This window comes from Amphibalanus amphitrite, unplaced genomic scaffold (assembly GCF_019059575.1).
Source record: "Amphibalanus amphitrite isolate SeventyFive unplaced genomic scaffold, NRLGWU_Aamphi_draft 000127F_arrow, whole genome shotgun sequence".
Taxonomy (NCBI): Eukaryota; Metazoa; Arthropoda; class Thecostraca; order Balanomorpha; family Balanidae; genus Amphibalanus; species Amphibalanus amphitrite.
In genome coordinates, this window is record NW_024881622.1 from 996,017 (window position 1) to 1,003,504 (window position 7,488).

The following is a 7,488-nucleotide window of genomic DNA, read 5'->3' on the forward strand; positions in this document are numbered from 1 at the left end:
TTTCCCGTACATTTCTCATATTCGTTATCAGAACCACATTCACCAATGTCTTGATAAATGTGATCTCCAGCTCGTTAGATCAACAATGCAGCCTATATGTAGATTAGACACTTCGACAGTTCGTGAGACCGACCCTCCGATAACACAGGCTCAGGACGGCTGCCAGGCTGTTTATTCGAGTGTTGACGAACTTCAAATGTCGCGGTTCACCCAGTCCCGATCCTTGATGTCATCTGAATTCAGACCCTTAGCGATCGCTCTCCGATGAACGCAGAATGCAGTCTGGCAAAAAATATTCTTTGTTGGTAAAAGCAATAGGCCAAAAACGTTACTTTTGTACTTATTGACCCGAGACTCACGTCTAGTTCTCCGCCATTTTGTTTCTACTTTCTCCAGATGATGTTAAATTTTGTAAGCTAGTTAGGATATTTCCCAGATGTGTAGAACCGTGAAGTCTGAGGACAAACCCTTCCTCGGCTTCGACCCCGGTTACGGGTTAGTATTCGGGTCTCAGCCCCGAACAAATACGAGCTCACCGGGTCCGAATCCAGGCGAAATGTGCCGGTATCGGTAAGTGCGTGGTAGCTGACTCCGGCTCATTTTTTTTTCAAACGTACCTAGTCAACTCACATGATTTCATTTATGAAAACAAGGAGTACATTTAATGCTCGACAATTGTTCTGTGCTTAAGCATTTTTCCTAAGTCCGCAATGAAATGTACAATGTATGATTTTGCAACGGTTGTATAACTCAACTTCAAATACTAGCATGCGCGATGACATGTTCGCCCTGAGTTCATAACATCGAAGCTAAGCTAGTATGAATAGCACATGTGTTGCCTGTATTCAATGTATTAGTCACATGTATTTAAGCATTACATTCCCACTACATGTAAGCATTTCACATACATAGCGTCTCAATTTACATCAATTTACTATCGCATCCGGATCCGCCTCACGTTTTACTGAACCGTCTCTAAGCAGAGTTTTCTAATGGTTCCGGTTGTGAATGTAATTGTACATGGTACTTTGTTAAAATGCGCCATGCGTGTCGATATTCGAGTCAGCCGTGAGATTCTCTATCATTCTGGACGGACGCATACCGCCGCAGTGGACTGACCGCTGCGCAGCAGTAACTGAACGACCTTCACCTACGGTGATCTATATACCTTGAGCTTGAGCTATAAAAGTTCTTACCGTTCTTGAGCTATAAAAGCGGCCACATGTACATGTAAGCATTTCACATACATAGCGTCTCAATTTACATCAATTTACTATCGCATCCGGTAATTGTGAGGTGCGGGCCAGGTCGTGACCCCTCACAACACCTCGACCCCGGTTACGGGTTAGTATTCGGGTCTCAGCCCCGAACAAATACGAGCTCACCGGGTCCGAATCCAGGCGAAATGTGCCGGTATCGGTAAGTGCGTGGTAGCTGACTCCGGCTCATTTTTTTTCAAACGTACCTAGTCAACTCACATGATTTCATTTATGAAAACAAGGAGTACATTTAATGCTCGACAATTGTTCTGTGCTTAAGCATTTTTCCTAAGTCCGCAATGAAATGTACAATGTATGATTTTGCAACGGTTGTATAACTCAACTTCAAATACTAGCATGCGCGATGACATGTTCGCCCTGAGTTCATAACATCGAAGCTAAGCTAGTATGAATAGCACATGTGTTGCCTGTATTCAATGTATTAGTCACATGTATTTAAGCATTACATTCCCACTACATGTAAGCATTTCACATACATAGCGTCTCAATTTACATCAATTTACTATCGCATCCGGATCCGCCTCACGTTTTACTGAACCGTCTCTAAGCAGAGTTTTCTAATGGTTCCGGTTGTGAATGTAATTGTACATGGTACTTTGTTAAAATGCGCCATGCGTGTCGATATTCGAGTCAGCCGTGAGATTCTCTATCATTCTGGACGGACGCATACCGCCGCAGTGGACTGACCGCTGCGCAGCAGTAACTGAACGACCTTCACCTACGGTGATCTATATACCTTGAGCTTGAGCTATAAAAGTTCTTACCGTTCTTGAGCTATAAAAGCGGCCACATGTACATGTAAGCATTTCACATACATAGCGTCTCAATTTACATCAATTTACTATCGCATCCGGATCCGCCTCACGTTTTACTGAACCGTCTCTAAGCAGAGTTTTCTAATGGTTCCGGTTGTGAATGTAATTGTACATGGTACTTTGTTAAAATGCGCCATGCGTGTCGATATTCGAGTCAGCCGTGAGATTCTCTATCATTCTGGACGGACGCATACCGCCGCAGTGGACTGACCGCTGCGCAGCAGTAACTGAACGACCTTCACCTACGGTGATCTATATACCTTGAGCTTGAGCTATAAAAGTTCTTACCGTTCTTGAGCTATAAAAGCGGCCAACTGCACGTGCGCACGCGCGAACTGAGACTCCAGATGACTTGTGCCAGCCACCCTTCTAAATTGTCCCCAACAGTGTACAAAATTTGAGCGAAATCGGCTCAGCCGTTCTTGAGATGTATAAGTGGACCCCTCACGTGCGCACGTGCAATCGATCCACCCTATCTGTGACAAACGACCATGCATCGCCAGGTGAGTGCCCCCTCCACCCACAGTCCAAGTTTCAGCGCAATCGGCCCAGTAGTAGCTGAGTTATTCCTAGTACAATAATGTGCCGTTTACTGGTAGGCACTTATTTTCAGTGTTTGGAATTCCCCTTTGCGGGTGGTGCATTGCAGCCCATGCTTTGAGAGCTATTGTCAAAAGTTGAATGGCCTGCCGGCCATAAGCCATCGATCTGATTTCGTCGAAAAATACCTGTAACGTTAACAAAGCACGGTCGTATGTTTGAGTCATTTTCACAAAATTTATTGACTTTTTGATAATAGTTTGGGTGGATATTGGTCAGCAAAGAATGCTCTTTCCGAATATGTAGGTTTCATAACGATTGATAATCGTTTTCAATACGTTTTGGTGTTGTAAATAACATCGCGCTCCGCGCCAATCAAATTTTCAAATTAATTTTTCATTATTAAGGAAATGGTACGGAGCATCAGTTTTTGGTTGCTATTATCTTATTACACATACATTTGTCTGCAAAATGATACAACACCGATTTAATTCCGTCAAGCCGTTTTCCAGCGGCATCGGTTTTCTTCCCACAATGCACGAAATCGGTCATTTTTTGACAACCGGGGGTGCTGTCTTGCACGTGGCGCGTGCTGTACTATGAAACCATATCAATACGCTAGTTCCATCTCTCCTCTACCCATCAGTGGCAACCCCACCTCGCTACGGCAATCCGTCGCCGAGTTTCAGGCCCGGAAAGCGAGCGCCGCAGGCCGGTTTTCGCCCGATCGTCGATTTGACCGTTTCCCGTGTTAACCCTATGGCGCACGCGAGCGCGTGCTGACGGCGTACTCCTGGGCCAATCCGTCCCAAGTTTTAATACAGAGGTCACATCAACCCACCGATTCGGCATGCCAAATTTCACGCCGATACGCGGCGCCTTTCAGGCGCATTAAGACACATAAGGCATGACAGTCGCAGGCACGCACGGACATCTTATAATTCATAATATAATTGTGAATTATATTGTGAGGTGTGAGGTGCGGGCCAGGTCCGCACCTCTCTGTGGGAGATAACCCGCGAACCGAATCGGTTCCGCAGCCATTCTCGAGTCGCAACGGCCGTGTGCGCCGAGGCTCCGTCTTGTTGGAACTATTGTTGGTCCATCAGCTGCCTGTCTCCACCCAGCCGCCTGTTCAGCGCAGTCCAGAACTTGGCTAGGACTTGCCGGTAGCGCTGAGCGTTGACGGTGACAGACTCCCCAGCGTCGTTCTCAAACCAGAAAGGTCCGATTATGCCACTGCTGCTCATTGCACACCAGGCTGTGCACTTCACACTGTGCAGAGGGGCTTCCGCGACCAAATCGGGTGGCTCCGTCGACCAGAATCGAAAATTCTGGGAGTTCACGCGGCCATCCATATGAAAATGGGCCTCGTCGCTGAACCAGCTTCGGTGAAGGAACTCATTGCCCTGCTCGCAATTTCTCAAAAACCAGCCGCTGTAAAGAAGCCGTGACTGTTTGTCGACTTTCGACAGTGCTTGGTGAACGGAGACCTTATACGGGAACAGCTGAACGTCGTTTCTGGCCAAACGGTGAGCGGTGGTTTTGCTACAGCCCAGTTCCTGGCCCAGCCGTCTGAGCGACTTTTGTGGGTTCCTCTGGAGGGCTTCTCGTGCCTTTTGGGCGTTTAGAGGCGTCCTCTTGGTTCTTTTTCGGCCACATTTACCCTTTTTTACGTTCTCCACACTACCTCTTGCCAAAAACTTCTCAACTTTACTTAAAATGACGGTTCTTGATGGCACTTGGGTCCTTTTTAAGTGTCGCTGTAGCTTACGTTGTGTTGCAACGATTGACTTTGTCTCAAAATAGAAATGTACTATTTTTGTTTTTATGTCTGTACTATACGGCTGCATGATGGAAAGTGATTGATTTTGGTATGAAATAAAATGGCATTGCACGTGCTATCATCACGTGCAATTTGATTGGTGTGATTTTGTTAGTTGACGCCACTTGAGGCAAAAATAATTCGACTGTTTATTTAGGAACTCCCGGTACTCTGACTGAACGCTTCTCTGCGTGGCTCGACTGATCCGCACGACAGCGGTGTACTGCGGGTCAGTCTAACCTGCTCGGCGCGTTCGCCTGGCCTGTTAGACTGACCCGCACAGCAGCAGTGCGTGGCGGCACGGCATTCTTCTGCCCGCCGCAGCCTCATGTGCGGTGAAAGATGACAGATTTTGTCTATAAAACTGGGTGAACAATTAGGAGAAAGGACAAATTATAAGTCGAGAACGGCACAGGGATCATTAATTGTTCGCTGATATCTTCTGTTTAAGCCGTAAGGTGGCAGTGAGAATCAGCAGCAGATGGTGCAACAGTCTCATGCATGATATATTGTGCGTGTTGCCGGATGCGTACTTATTACGGTTTCTTTTACATAGTATTTGCGACAGGTTTAGGAAAGTGGGTGTTTTTATATATATTTTGATGCCTACATTTCATCCCACCCCGTGTCATACGGTAAAAAGTTTGAAATGAGTTTGAACCAGAGTCTGGCACGGCCTATTAACACTCTTTTGTTAGAAAATCGTGAGCATTCAGAAACATTTTAAAGTAATTTTGGATCTTCTCACATGTCCAAGCAGGAACAGCGTCTGATGAAAAGTCATCAAAAGAGCAACTTCTGACAGAGGACTAGAAAAGTGGAAAAGTTAGAACAGGTTCTTCAAAATGATCATTACTCTTCGACAATAGTATGTTCTGTGTAGTTATTTGGTTAAACAATTTGTCTGAGTAAAGAGGTTGTTCAGAGTTGGCTCGTTTATCACAACCAAATTGTGAAATGTCACTGAATAGATTAACTTAAACGTGTTCACATAAAAGCAAGGTCGAATTATTGACGTCAATTCGAAGTCAAACCGGTCAAAAAAAAAAGTTCGCTTGTCAGTATGTAGGTATGTCAATTTATCCGCACAGTAATTTTGCATGACCTATGCCCTATGGCATGAATTGTCTCCATCAAAGTGACCTAGTCCATATTGCATTGTATATGCAATATGGACTAGGTCCATATTGCATTGTGTACTGACTTTTAGTCGAAAAGAGGGCAAGGGAACGCATTGCATTCGTAATCATCATCATCATCATCATATTTATTTGACATCCTTTGAGGACAAAACAAGGAGAACATATCTTCATAACATAACCGTGACACATGAAGATACAAACACAGCACGGCACAACAAAGTCACGTTTGCAAAGCACGGGCAGCTTTTTACATCAGGCGAACTAGGAGAATCAGTTTGGATGTATTGTTACAAGCAGCCTTACTAGCTGCCATGACTCGGTGCTGTTGCTGTCCATCAGCCAGCTGAGCGAGTCCGCAAGGCCACACTCGGGCCTGGGCGTGTGCACCTGCAGTCTCCGTGTATATGACCGCTGGCAGCCTCCTAATGTGAAAGACGTGAAATTCACCGCTGGTCAATGTCAAAGGTCGAGGTCCATTGCAGTATACATATACGTTATACAGACTATATAAGTTTGTGAATTTTCCTTATTATGACAAATGAAATACGACATATACGTAATGTACGCCATGTACACTCTCACAATGCGCTTATGGCTGTGATGACCGCTTTTACATATTTGTGCGCAGCCGTTCAGTGAAAATTGCAGCTGTCCGCTCCCATTCCAATGGGTAGCACGAGTGTTTACGAGTCCGCATCCTGTGTTTACATTCTGCGCTCTACATCCTCTACTCTATATGGGCTAAAAATAGGCACCCTCCAGACGAGAATGACGTGTGCCATGACGCACATTCCGTGTTTCTGCGTCCTGTATTGTGGAGTCGCAGCAATTATGTTTGCTTTTCATGAAAATTTGACGTCAAAAAGGATTTGAGTCACAGACAAGGAGTGCAACAAAACATAAAATGACCTATTAAAAGCGAATTTCTACGTAAATGTGTCGTCACATTTACGACACACATAAAGATGTATGTTTTCATACATTTTTAACGCATTAAACTGAAGCCGGATTTTCTCGAACAATTTGCACTTTAGTCATTTTTCAGTGATTTTTTTTTTACTTAAAAATTTCAGTAGACGGGACGAAACGGACCACAAAGTAATCCTGACCAGATCACTTAACCCTCCCCCCCCCCCCCCCCAAAGAAAAAAAGGTTAACCGCACTCGGAAACATAGTTATGTGTTACAACCTTTCAGTTTGAGTGTTATTTGGCTGCACGCTTCATCACCTTTTCAGCTCGCCGTGTCCGAGGGTTTGGGCGTGTTTTCAATTGCTTTTAGTCCTGCAATATCTAGTCCTGCAATATGTATCTGCGTAGAAGATCTCTCATGCTGTAAAATGCTAGCCAGACCTCTGTTCCTTTTTTTGCACATTACTTGCTGTCCGTGAATATTTACGACTTCATAACACATACAGAGCGTTATCTGCACCTGTCCAGATTATTTTGCGTTATTCTCTCATTCGGCATGATAATTGTATTGGGTAGTCATATATGGACTTGCAAGTTTTAATTCTTGTAGAATTTTGTGACGCGGCGTCGCGAAAAGATTCCCTGTCAATTGGGGACTTCGTCGTGAGCATTGTCAAACATCTCGTACACCTTTTTACGGCCAAATATAGAAAAGGTGCACACGGTTCAGTAATAGTGCAACCGTTTCGACAGTTCGACATAGTGCACCGCTAGTTCGGCCGAGTGCATGAAATTCAGTAATAGTGCACACGGCGCCGAATTTATGCAGGTAGGTAGGTCTCTAGCATGCAGCTAGGCGCAAGCAATTTAAAAGGTAGTGCATTCATTTTAAAGTTGTGACTTCAGTTTCGTCAGAGTGCATCGCTTCGTCATGTGCATTGGTATTTGGCCTACCGCAAAGCAATCCGGTGCCCC